The sequence below is a fragment of the Lissotriton helveticus genome, chromosome 12, assembly GCF_964261635.1.
Source record: "Lissotriton helveticus chromosome 12, aLisHel1.1, whole genome shotgun sequence".
Classification (NCBI taxonomy): domain Eukaryota; kingdom Metazoa; phylum Chordata; class Amphibia; order Caudata; family Salamandridae; genus Lissotriton; species Lissotriton helveticus.
Genome location: NC_136073.1, coordinates 220,515,266 through 220,529,386, shown reverse-complemented (window position 1 = coordinate 220,529,386; position 14,121 = coordinate 220,515,266). Strand labels below are relative to the sequence as shown.

At 45.0% G+C, this 14,121-nt stretch overlaps 1 protein-coding gene across 1 annotated transcript in view; it reads right to left on the bottom strand.

The window, feature by feature from the left end:
• The window catches only part of JPH3 (junctophilin 3), a 589,251-nt gene that overhangs the window by 1,604 nt on the left and 573,526 nt on the right, over positions 1-14,121 (bottom strand). The gene's annotated exons all lie outside the window — the stretch shown is intronic.

Here is a 14,121-nt window from a genome sequence, read left to right as displayed (position 1 = left end):
CAAGGTCGGCTGTTGTCAAAGAAGAAATGCTCTCCCAGGACACTAGCAGACTTCCCAGGAATGCCAGTGCCTCTGGACGTATGGCAGGGCTGGGGCACAGCTGGTTATGTGCCAGGCTTTCCATGACTGCAGAAGGTACAAGACATTCTGCGCCTCAGCATCACCAGACTTTGAGTCACTGGGTTATCCGTGGTGAACATTCTTAGACCTGATTCTAAAATGTTTATTAGTCAAAGTCCTTTGGACAGCGAGATGCGACAATATATTGTCACATGCTCTATCATGTGATAGAGGCTACTGGGAGTAGCTAGAGCTGAGAAACATTTACCCTCCAAACTTGATGTGGCAATTTAAGGCCTTTCCTGCCTGTAAGGCAATGCTTTCTTGCGGCCAGACTTTCAATAAAGGCACGCAGCAGCCATAAATACTGCGTTGCGTTTTGCGACAGGGAGGGAGGAGGAGAGTGCCATTATTACAGAGATATGGCTCTCTCCTCCTCGCTCCCTAGCACCGGCACTAGGCACACACCTTCGCGCCATAGTGTTAGGGTGCTTGCCTGAGTCTAGCATAGGTTTTGTACAAGAAGGGTACCCTTTCTGTACAAAATACTACGCCTAGACAAGTTCAAACACTTTTACCACTTTGTATGTGTGCAGCACAGTGCAAAGTAGGAAAAGAAAGAAGAAATTAAAACATTTTTCCTGTTAACGCCTCCTTTCAGATAGCGTTAACTTTTGGTGCTAAACCCTGTCTACAATTGTTTGGAAATAGGGTTTTGCATCTAAAGACATGGGTTGCTGCATGGGAAGGCTCATGTACCACCCATGTAACGCCCCATTGGCGCTAAGTAACGCAAAGCAATGCTTCGTACTCCTTTGTGTTACTTTAGTGTACTTTCCATTGCAAAACAAGTAATTGGTAAAAAAAAAAATTGCCACTGGTTAGCGTCACTTTTGTGATGCTAAGCCAGTGCAAAATGTTTGAAAATCTACCCCTAGCAAGTATTGCCTCTTTTCATCTGTGCAACTTCGACATTCTGGAGAAAGGAATGGATTTTATTCACCAGGAAGAAGCATGAACTCCTGCATAACTTTTACATGCAATGCCAAATTCTTCAAAACGTCTAAGTAACATTCATGAATTACGTAAGTAAATATACTCTGAAGGTTAATTGGAACCCTTACAAGAAGTCTAAAAAACATACTTTTGTAATTCAGATACATATTGCTCAATACTTGAAATAAGGAGCTTCTATTTAAATGGTTCGTGTAAATCCCACAAAAACATTGCTAAATCACCTGGAACCTCAAAAGCAGATGCAAAAAGAAAAGGTTAAACCCAAATGCATTAATTCTAGCGACCGTCCTTACCGCTGATGGTATAAAAAGGAAGGAAAGCAACAAATGGGACCAAGGCGACTGGGATTGACACACATCCAATCTTGAGGAAGGATTGGCTTTGTGGAGTATGGTATGCAGTGCTATCTTCTATTGACAGCTAGAGCTGTTTGCAGTGAGATCACAAAAATGAAACTTGCCCTTGTTGGTAAACATGGGCTTTAACCAGAACCTCTGTTCAACATCCAATGCCAGACAGGAACACAAAATATGAAGTTACTATTCTGTCTTATAGCCACAAAAACTGCAATGCCTCTTGACTGTAACTGAGGGTTGCTATAGTGTCATAGGTTCTTTTAGGGTAGTTTGAAGGAATATCAGCTGAATAAACGTTTGCCTTCCCAAAGAGGAAATTAGGCTACTTTTGTAACAGTGGCAAACACCGAGTTAGGTACCTATTAGGAAAGTTTTCTAGATGCAACTCAAGTACTGCTTTCCTTTGATTTTCGAAGACCTCCATTCATCAAATTTAGACAGGAGCGAAGACAAAATAGCAATTAAAAATCAATCATGGCTGATTTATGGAGCCTTAGAAACACAGAGGAGGCTGATATCTATGGTGTTCATCCACTGTTGCAGAACCAGCCCATGCAACATGTCTACAAAGGGGGGCTAAGCCCTGGATGCTGAAAGCCTACTCTGTATGAGTCAGCCTATACAACAGCCGGATGGCATGGCTAGGAACCAGTGGGTGTGGAAAGGCTCTACGGTGAGTGATAGAGAAATACATGGGCGGGGTCTAGTGCACACTGTCATAAGCTGCTTGTCATGTCGTGTTGGCTGGATAAAAAGACTAACTGCACTAAAAGAAAATAACAGGAGAATAGGGGTGGAGGCACTGGGAGAAAAGAAACATACAACTAGGTTTCTGAATTTAGGAACTTGTTCTCTGTATAATAATGGCTACAGTTAACATCCTGTGCTGTAAAAGATGTTCTATCAGCCTGGATGCAGAAAGCTGGAGTTAAGAAGTACTCAAGTATTCTTATAATAAAGCTTCAGACGTAGGATGTCGGCAGAAACTGTAATTTGACTCATTCACAGGCTTTTTCCCTTGTTTTTCCTAAAGCAAGATTCTATCACGGGCACATGATTTCAGTTGCATGTGTGGGAGCACATCTGAGCTCATGTTATGTCCAGCTATCAGGACATATTAATATTGTTGGGATGACTGCCTCTTTTCCATCTAATTTCTGTAGATACACCTGTTTTTCTCACAAGCTTTATATTAAACATGCAATGTGGACAGGATGTTCTCCTGCCCTTTGTTAGTTTGCGTAGAGCCATAAAGTATGCACCTTCAGTCCCTGTGGTGCCGGGGGACCTCACCTCTCAGGTAGCTCTTGCTTGGCCAAAGTCAATTGCCTGCATATGAAGCAGCCAAGCTCAGTATCATTATAGGGGGCCCTCGCATATGTTGCTTTATGCCACTAGGGTTGTGTCCCAGTATATGAAAGCGTTAAGCAAATTAATCCGAACTAAGAGACATTAAGCATCACTGGAGCCCCAGGGAGCTTCTAATCAAACCAACGTGTCAACTTAACTGGTGGCAATTGCTCCCACCACCCCATCTCCGCTCGCTGCCTTTAGTTCCTTCCAGTTCTCACAGAATGAAAACAGCTGCAAATCAATCATGGACAGTTTTGCTCAACAACAAAGAAGAGACACAGATAAATAAGAGATGGCATTGAAGAAGTGTAACAGTCAATGTCTAACATCAGAACTAGTCTGCTGTAGGGATATTAGGATCATTCAATGTTAGAGGGTTTTAGAGGCTGCCACCTACCCACATTGCATATGTAATATAAATATTTCAAATACTGTGCCCAGGGTGATTTTATGTTTATTATTATTGTTGAGAGAGGGAAGGGGCATCATGACTTACTTGAGGCTTCACGCCTCATGAGTCATTGCCAGATTCTACACGCTGCACATCTGTGTATATACTATATACATGTTTAGGTGCTTGTATTGCACAAAATGCAGTGGTAAAAAAACATATTTTTCACTGGGAACTGTGACACGTGGAAAATATTTTGTAGTTCCCTGTGAAATATAAATGTCATCGTAATAATGAATGTGCCCTCCTCTGCAAAGCTTGTATCATTGCAGGGCTTCTAGGATTTTGAGGCTAACAATTCCAAATTATGCGTCAAGGTTATCTAAATTATGCAACAGAGATGCAACTCAAATGACACATTTTCAGGTAGTATTATTTTCCTCCAGTTGATCAAGCCACATTTTTTTGGTAAATCTGAAAATTAGGTGGCAAATGTTGAACATTCAGAATTGTGTGGTAAATACTACAGCGCATCCTAAATCTGCTGGCTCTCAGCACTCTCTGTTGTTTTATTAACTATTTCTTCACGAAATGTAAACAAAACGTAAACATTGTAATTCCATTAGTGCCCATGTCTAGAACTGGTGGGTTACCCAGCCCTTACCTTGAAAGTGGGTATAGACTACTGTCTATGCCCGGAGTGAGTCACTCCGGGCATTAACCAGTGTGGCAGCGTACAATGTTTTTGTAAATCATTAGTGGGACCACAGCTTTTCTTCTGTCGATAGTATGTTCTAGAGACTCCTCTTGTGTAAAGTTCTGTCCCAGATCCTTGCACTGACATTCTGTGTGTGTCAAGTGCATGTACCTGGCACATGTATGGTAATAGGACTCCGTATGTGTTGAGAGTCTGAATAGTGGGATCGGTGATATGCATTTTGGATGGTCCCTGGTTTAGCATGGCACAAGGTGGAGGGTGGACGCAGCTTTTCCAGACAGGGGAAGTGTACAGACTGATCATGCGGCTGGAATGTAGAGACCCAGACACTGAGGTGGAGGAGTAGGAATACCAGGCTCTCTTTACAAGCTAAATAAAGGCCTTATTAGCAAAAGCTGCTGATTATTTCTTCCTGAACTCTGCCATTTTGTAGATGGTAAGAGTGAGGAAGGGGCTGCACTTTCTGTTGTACAAGGTGAGGAAGTTTAATGGCAGGGCTTGTCCTTTTGTCTGTCCCTGATTACTGCTTTAGGAAGGATGATGACAGCCAAGTTCATAAATCACACATTTCATGGTGCCCTCATTTTGGACACTTCTGCTTGGAGCCCGCATCACTGCTGCCCGATGTGAGATGTATCAACTTACAAAAAGCTGCCACAAAATGACATTTGAAAGAAAACCAACCCAAACTGCCTCTGAAACCTTAGACAGCTGATCCACATCCCTTGTCTAGAAAATATATCTAAAAATGGGATTCATACCGAACCACACCATATCTTAGGAGCATATTTACAAGGCCCCTGTGCTACCGGAGCGTCACTTTTTGGACACTCCGGTGGCGCACAATGCTGACCCTTATTTACAAAGCCACACAAAGTCACCCTGCACAGCTATTCATGGCCTTGTAAATATGGCCTCCTTTTACGCATTACCCTGTATGCAAGTTCCATGGGTGTTGCTGTGGTGTCTCCCCGCAACACCCATGGGTTCTGACGCATTCCCAGATTTACAAGGTTTTGTAAAGCTGGGAATTTGGTCAGATCCCAGCGCCTCCCCAGGGGAGGCGTTTGAATTGCGCAACAAGGAGAAATACCTTTATTCTTCCTCTTTTTGGCTCTTTTTATGTGTGCTGCATTCTGCATTCTGCAGCACACACAGAAGGAGGAACATGCCATCAATGATTGGTTTTGTGCAGGAAGGTGTACATTCCTGCACAAAAATAATCATCCGTGCAACGCAAGCACCCTTGCACCAGAGTGCCTGTGTTTGCACTAGGCAGCCATTTGTGCACTAGCACAGAGGAAAGCACAGGGATGCATCATATTGCTGTAAATTCAACACATCCCTGCACTTTCTAATGACACAGCTCGCCACAGCTAAATGGCTTGCAGCGCTGCACTGCATCACTTTCTAGTAAATATGTCCCTAAGGTATTCATGCAAGGAAGACAGTGTTTTGCATAGTACTGCTGTGTGATCAGGACTAGTGTTTGCACAACTGCTGGTCTCCCAGAGGTGAGGGGGCATTACCTAAAGTCTGCACTTTCTGTTGAAGGAGCTGAGGGTCTGCATAGAGCCTAAAGGCCGGCCTGCTGAGAAAGACAAGGAGTGTGCCTGGCTGTACAGGAAGAGTGACTGTTTAGGGAAGAGAAGCCCCAGGTCGTCCTGATATGGGGAATGACCAGTGAAATTGAGCGACTAAAGGGAACCAGGAGTGACTAATGTGGAAGGGCCTGTCCGTTCGCTTAGCGGTTCTGCCATGAACAACCCCAAAACTTTTTAAAATACCAAGCATCAGTCATGAGTTTCAGCCTGGCATGGGACTGAAAGACCTGTGCCCATGGCAATGGAGGGGGCATACTTTGATGCCATTGAGCTGGGAGATTTGATTGGCCCAGAGGTTGCAACAGCCAAAGACACCTGCATGGTCACAGTTGGCCTGAAGGACATATCTGCCATCTCAGGTCTGAGTCTGCACTCTGCCTACAGAGGCCACTATTGCTGAAGACAAGTGCCACTGTGTGAGCAGCCATGCCAAGCCAAGCCATCAAATTATGAGCGAGACCACGGACACGGCCGCTACAGTTTGAGAGACGCGGATTCAGAAGCAGGACCGCTGGCCGCATTCGTCGTGCACCACCTGCACTGCTACAACGAGAATGCAGGTAACCACAGGGCCTAAACCTGTGAGTTGAATTTGAAATGGAGGAAGCAAACCTAGGTATGCCATGCAAACTTGAAACTTTCACAAGGTGAACTTAAAGAGGGGAAGCAAACTGAAATGCTTTTACATCTATGGGTCCTGGAGTAGCGTACTACTTGACGAAAAAAGCACCTGGACGCCTCTTCAGGGATAGAAAGTGCTACACAAATGCAATTACAATACAGCCTAGGGTGTCCTGAGTGAACTGCACCTGTGCCAAATCAGTGCCATGTCCCTTGTGGCCTGCCATGGATTATAGACTCTGGGAAGTCTGGTTAGTGGGGAGGGTATTGAAAGGTGTAGCTTTTCAAGGAAGATTGCTACTAGTGTTACATCCATGTGTCTGTGAACTCTTATTGAGCTGTGTAGTATTGCAATATGTTGTGTGATTATGGTACTTTCTTTTAACCCATTAGATAGGCACAAGCACTGATCTGGACAATATGTTATTGTGTCTGTTGTTTGTTGAGTTCTGAGCTCTTGCCCTACACGATGCCTCCCAGAGAAGCCTTTGACTTCTCTCTCTCACTACCCTGAGGATCAAAAGCAGAATGAGTTGTACTTTGCCAGGTTTACTAGAGCCTCAGGGTGGAAAGCAGTGGAAAGCGACCTCATTCACTAAGGTTGGGGCCCACTAGCCCCTGTATGCTCTGTGCTCCCCCAGAAAAGGGTCTGAAAGAGCCTCATATGCAATGATGTTAACAGGCTGATAGATAAGGACCAGAGAGTAATTTCAAGTGCATGGTGGAAAAAGGGGGAATAAGACCATACCGCCTTTAGGGCTCTGGTATGTGAATTAAATAGAATTTGCTGTGGGAAGTTGGAGACCTATATATTCTTCAGGGGATTTTGGACTCAAGTTTAGCTGCTGAAGAATGAGTCCTTTTAAGTTTATAATTAATATATTTGTGCATCCCAAAGAGCTGATTGCAGGCGTATTGGAACTGGCCGCTTCGGCTCAATAGTAGCCCATCTCTGCATGGCAAGGAAGGATCCTACCAATGAGTTGACAACAATGGATTTGAGTAACTGTGTGTACTTGTGTGATTTTGCAGACACTGAGAGGTCCAAGGTTAGGGGTAGTACTTTCTATGTAGATAAATATTATTATGAGGTGCTTCAATAACAAATCGAATTGTGTGTACTATAGGAAGAGGAGCACAATTGTATGGTTTATTCCTATATACAATACTTCACTACTATTACGATCTATGTAACTCCATAGCGTCTTTACTAAACGTAAACTACACATTGATTGGCACTGGTGTTTTGTTTTCTGAGGTCTGGCATCTTATATGAGGCTTATATCTCACTGGATGGCCATCATTAGAAACTAGGTGTATTTTTCACAAAAAGGCAAGTGTAATGCTAGTTGCGTTGAATAGGTCATACATTACACTGAGGTGTTTGATCATAACACTGAGTTATGCCTTATAAACAGTCACTAGTTAGTGCCATAGCCAGTATTTGGTCTTTTGGCTGAACTCTCTGAAAATGGGGTGATAGTGGAGTGGTATTTAGGGATAAAAGTGAAGAAAGGCCCCTCTGAGCCATACAGTGCCAACCCGTCACCATACATCTTCCGGCTATGTACCCACCAACTAGTACGGATCATTGAAACATGCAGCGGCTAACCACCTGCCCATGTCTGCCTTGTGCTGCTGGGAGCAGCAGGGCTACTTTCTGCCCGTGGGTGCCACCTGGTCGAATCAGGTGAGCACAGGTGAGTGGCTATTCTGGCCAACAAGGTGGACACGACAGGCATGGGCAAAGGACCAGCTGAAGTCTATTGAAAAATCAGCGTGTTTACTTCCTCTTCACACAAGACACTGCAAAACTGGAAATGATAGTTTCAACATCTTATGCTGTGATTTAGGTGTGCAGCTCAGGTTGGGGTTGGCTAATGTGGCAGTCACTAAGAAGTACAACAGGGATAAGACTCCTGCAAACTCCTACAAGAGCCTGTTGTCTAGGTCTCCGCCCTGTGGCTTCAGCATCATTGTTCTTTGCTGGCACAGTGGGAATCCAGGACGGCTTGGATAACAAGTATTAGAACATTGGAATGTTGGGCGCTCCACTGAAAACAATGGAGTGATCTGGGCTTCTAATAGCCGGTAGAAGCCCGGAGATCTAACTTTATGATTCATGAGCAAATTGCACAATCATATGTTGTTTGTTGTTCTACTATGGTGTCACCTTCACGTTGGAGATGATGTATTGTTTTTTGTATTCTTGTAAATACAATAAAGAGATTTATTTTTTTACTTTCCAATGTTTATTCACAGGTGTTGCTGTGAACAAAAGGCCTCACGGAACCCGATCTTATAGGCCTCTGTTTACAAATTAGAACATTCTGACCTTTAGGGCCGGAATGTTCTAATTGCCTTAGAACCTTCTGTACCGCGCTCTACTGGCCATTAAATGCATGTTCCCTTGTTCTTTAGCATTGGATAGGGCCTTTGATGGGCAGTAGAGACTGCTACAGAGGGCTCTAAGACTGTAATATTGAAGCAACCTAGCTTTTTACTGTGAGAGGCAAACTAATGGTTGAACTCTAAGAAAACCCCTGTATTACGAAAACAACACTTTTTATGTCTTGTTCCATGGCACTTATTTCGTTGATCTCATAAAAGTTCATTATGAACAAGGGAACTTGCTTGGGATTTGTGACATTGTCTTTGGATGTTTTACCATCCGTTAGATTGAATTATTTCTTTAGGAGTTTAACAAGCACTAACAAGTCCCCTTTTGCCTGCTTCACAGCAACTATGAGCCACTGTAACAATGCGTGTGTTCTCTGCAGCAATGCAACTATTCTCTGTAATGCTACATCCATGTGATTACCTTTATAGTTCTGTTTTCTTTTTTTACAGCAAAGCTGTCCGACCAATTGCTAACAATGACTAAAATAGGCTTGGGTCTCCCACTGTTAACTTTTGGCTTTCTTGTGCCTCTTTTTTCAGCCATTGGCTTGAGACTTTGTTAATCACATCTTGGCTCAAGCCAGGGGGTTGTTAATCTCTCACCTATTGCTACTAGCTATTTGGTGCAAACTTAAATCTCCACTTGAGGTCTTGCATTGAAGTCCACGATGGCCTACTTTACAACTATAGCCCTCTCTGTCGAAGCTTTGAAGCGCTATATAAATTCTACAATACAACAAATACCATACGCTACCGATTTTCAAGAAAGACTGAAAAACTGTCATCAGGCACAAAATGTATTCAAGCCTCTTGTTATGTTCTAAAAGGTAAACAGGAATTAGAAAATGCAAAACAGCTAATGGGAACAAATATGTTTTTTAAGATTAATTTGTTGAAAATGGACACAATATTTGTTTAGAAGTTTCCACGTAAGCATGTGTATCGATATAGCAGGTGTAGTGTCGTGCAGATAATAGAGGCATTGTCGCATGTCATAGGGGACTGCACTTGGTACACCAGTGGTGGGAGAGGTCTTGTAAAATTACTCCGTAATCAATTAACTGAGCCATTTATCCGAATGGACACACTCTTTTTTGTCTCTTGGGGCAAGTAGACTGTAATCAGGAACACGTGTATGCTAGGAACATTGCCTCATTTTTAGAAGTGTATGCATGCTTATTAAAATATAAAAATTGCAATACTGTAGTCTTATGCTAACACACGTCCTAAATATTATGTACTTTTTAAGCGAAGAGATGCTTTAGTGCAAGTAGGGATTTAAAGTGCATATAATATTCGTAGATGCTCTAAACGAATCTGCTCAGCTATGTACAGCAGCCAAGTGGTTCCAGGTGATGGGAGACTCCATCCGCCGATCCTTACTCACTTTCCCTTGCAGTTCGTGTTTTAAGGTTTTGCATTCAGCAATGCAAGTGTGAGCTGCAAAATCCCAGCTCAGAAACAACTGTTGACTAAAATGCTGACTGGTGGAGAGTTTAACACATGATTAAGGTTACCAGATGTCTCTGTGACACAAGAGATGCAGCGCTCTAGTGTGAAAATGTACTCTTGCAAACTACTGTGGCCTCATAGTTTGCTCCGTTAGTTCATTGACCGAATCGGGACTGCAAATACCAGAATGCAACTGGCTGCTGAATAAAAAGCCTTCAATACTCATGTACAAGTGATATGGAAATGCCAACCTTAAACATGACAAGGACTCACAGGGCAATTGTGAATCAAAGCCCAGGTCAAGAGCTGTGCACCTAATGCAAGTATGGGAAAGGGACCCCACACCCTGGTTGGTTAGTAAAGACACCATAACAGGAGTTCACTGGGGCTATCAAACCCCATGTCTCGGTGCCACTGCACCTGCCGCACTATTGATAGCTACGCGCCTGGAGCTATGAGCAGCTGGTGACACAATGCCGCTCCCGGGTCAATGAAGGGCCAAGACCTGAGATGAACACTCTTCTCGTGCGCCAGGGTGGCGTTTTCCTTCCAGAAGCCGGCGGGATAACATAACACACTTTGCAGCCGCCCGTTAATGCAGTCAAGCTTGCGAGGAAGGCGTAAGCTGTTGCCTAGCAACCAGTGGCGGAAACCCAGCCAAGGGAAGGATTTGAGAGGCTGATCAGGCTGAGCCTCTGCTGCGTCAGGTGTGCGCGCATTGCGTGCTATCCTGGCCAGGGACGTGCAGGAAGAGCACCAGGGAATATAGGGGCTGTATCCCATAGGGAGAACTAAACATGTGATGGCATGGTTGACGCGGCTTTATGTTTAAATAGGACAACACTCGTTCTCAGCATGGTTGCTAGTGTTTAATACGACACCTCTAGCACTGCTCATCTGTGCTGCTATGTGCTGAATAGGACCTCAACTATGTAAATATGTAAAGCCCTTCTCAGCAGGGCTGCTGCAGGGGCGGCCTTAGGCATGTGCAAGCTGTGCACCTGCACAGGGCCACCAAACCCCAGGGGCCACCACGCCAATATATATCCTTAATATAATAATCCTCTGAGGATGGATACATATTTGCGTGGCGGCCCCTGGCAGGAATTTGGCGGCCTCCGGCTCTGTTCCACTTCCAAACACCCTGACCTCCCCACCCCCACCCCCCCGCACTCTTCACTGGCCTCTGCGCCTGCGTTCCTCCGGGGGACCCCAACGTGTTCCTCCGGGGCCCTCTACCTACGCTCCCTGCCCAGGGCCGCCATGAGCCTAGAGCTGCCCCTGGCTGCTGTGTATTTAACACGACAGCTAGCAGTGTCGGCCTTTGGCATGGGTGAGCTGGGCCCAAGCCCAGGGCGCTTGGAGTTAGAAGGCAGGGACATTTTAGGAATTTTGGGGGCCTCGGGCCAAACATATATTTGTTGGGGGTGGTGCCTGTTTGGAATAGCTTTGAATTTCTAATCCAATGTCACCTCTTGCCCTCTTTGGCCAGGTCACTGACAGTGCACAGCCACACCTCCGAATTCTAAATATTTTTGCATCTAATATTCAGGAGGAGTGAGGTCTGTTTTCAATATTGCAATGCAGCTGGAGATCACTCATATTACTGAAAACAATCTCTCAGACACCCTTCCATTTCTCATATGTGAGTGAGGTCCTGCTGTGATCTAGATGATTTTTTTATGGATGGTGCATGAAGCATAAACACAACATTTCTCTGCAAAATGCCCGTAATAGACTTTCACTGTATTTAAAACAATCTAAGAATTATTCAAGGTCATCAGGGCAAGACTGTCTGCAGAACAGAGCTGGCTCTGTCAGGGGGGCCCCTGAAAGGCTGGGGCCCTGGTCCAGAGTCCACTTTGTCTATGCCCTAAAACGTCTCTGTTTGAGGGTCTTACACACTGGCTGCCCACATGAGCTTCCTTGACTAATGGTTGTATTCCAAGCTGCCGGTTTAGTTAATGGCTTTCAGGCTGTCTATAAAATCTTATTTTCTTCACTTTCGTTAGCCTCCTGTCAATTTTATTTATGCATTTTCAAATAGCGCGCACTTTACTCAGAGGTGTCAGAGCACTTTACAAAAGAGCGAAGTACATTACATAAGAAACAACAAATAACATGGTAGAGGTGATAAAAAGTATGACTACTACAGTTACTCATGGTGAGGGTTACATATTTACAAGTTACATTTTCACACAAAAAAGAATTACAAATTGCATACTAAAGTTAGAGCAATTGGGGTTACATTAAGTATATTTTACATATTTACGTAGTTGAGGTCGAACTAGCTCTCCCATGAATGTATTAAAACAGTCAAAGTCACACCAAAGTAAAGTCCACATTTGTAAAGCGCACAATCACCCGTAAGGGTCTCTAGGCGCTGGGGGGCCTTCGGGAAGATTAAGCGAGCTATTGCCCAGAGTCACATGGTGCTGGGCTAACCTGCCGCCGGAGCCGGGGATCGAACCGTGGTCCCCAGATTCCAGCGTCAGTCGCCCTGGCCGCGGCGCCACACCAAGGGATGGGAAGCTGGGCAACGAGAATTAATCGTAAAAGTGTCTTTGGAAGAGAAGAGTTCTAAGTTGGTGGTGCGATGGTTTGGAGGAAGCAAGTTCCAAATTCTGGTCGCATTACCTGAGAAAGATTGTGCCAGAAGTCTTTACCTTTTGAAAGTCGGAGGTTCGAGAGTAGGTTTTCAGCATTATGTGAGGGTCTGGAGCCACCTAAAATTGCCTTTCTGCCCCTATGTTCTCCCTGTCACCCTCACCCCCTCCCCCTCCCATGGAGTCTCACCTCCAATTTAGCAACAGCATTGGTGATTAACCCCTTGCCTGCTTATGACGGAACCACGCCGTCATGAGCCACGGGCGGCATGTGCTCATGACAGCGTGGTTCCGTCATGCAGCTGCCGCTCCGCCTACGCGGCATTAATTCCCTGCCTGTGCGGGCGAATTAATGAGCGGGTGGGGCCATGACGGAACCACGCCGTCATTGGCACCGCCTACCCGTGACTCATGATGGCGTGGTTCCGTGACGAGCATGGCGGCGTCACACTCACCCCCTACCCCCATGACGCGGCGAAATTAGCGCCGCGGCCAAGGGGTTAACTGAGGGGACGAATGTGTGTAAACAGGCTGGTCACTGCTCTGAACCATTAAGCCAGGATGTGCCCTCTGAGCACGCAAGCCACCCCCCCTCCCCTCCCACTAGGTTCATAGATGGGAGGCGGTGGATGGAAGAGGAGGTCAGGAGAGGCGCCACAATTAGTTTCGCCTGGGGCGCTGTCTAAGGAAAGGCGGGCCTTACAGCTAGCTCTTCTTAGCACTTTGTTAAATAGGACTGCATAGACACTTACAAGTACAACTATGTGATAAGTAGGATAGCACTTGCACTTCTCAGCAGAGCTGCTAGTGTCTTCTAGGACAGCACTGGCAGTTCTCTGCAGGACTATGTGTATAATAGCTGGAACTGAGCTGTTGCATGTTTAAAAGAACCGCACCGGCACTTAAACCAGATAATAGAACTGCACTGGCACTTCCGTCCTAGGCTGCCCAAGGCTGTTATGCGGTGAAAAACAGCACTTCTCAGCCGTGGTGCTTAGAAAGACACCCTGACACTTCCCAGCAAGGCTGCTATTTATTGAACAATACAGCACTGACACTTCTAAGCAGGGCTGCTACTGTTTAATTTCAACAACATGGGCACTTAGCCGCGATTATATGTGCTTAGTAGGACCTCACAGGAATGTATAAGCAGAACTATACATTGAATGGGTGAGCACTGGCAATTCTCAGCAGGACTGCATTGTGTTTAATAGGATTGTACTTGAATTTCTAAGAATAACATGGTTAATAGGACAGCACCAACACTTCTTTGCAGGACTTCTTTGCAGTGTTATATTAAGGATTGTTTGGGCCCCAGGCCACACATATGTTGAGGGCCCCTGTTCGGCTCAACATTGATATTTATTAACCAATTCCTGATATTTCAAGACAGCATAACCCCAAGCTACACTTATATGTCAAAGCTTCAGAAGCTCGGTCAAATAAAAATAAATGAAATATGTCCTGCCCAGGAGCAACTAACATCCTTAACATGACACTGTCTAAAGAGAGACAGAATAAGAGGCACAGACAGGCAGAGAAA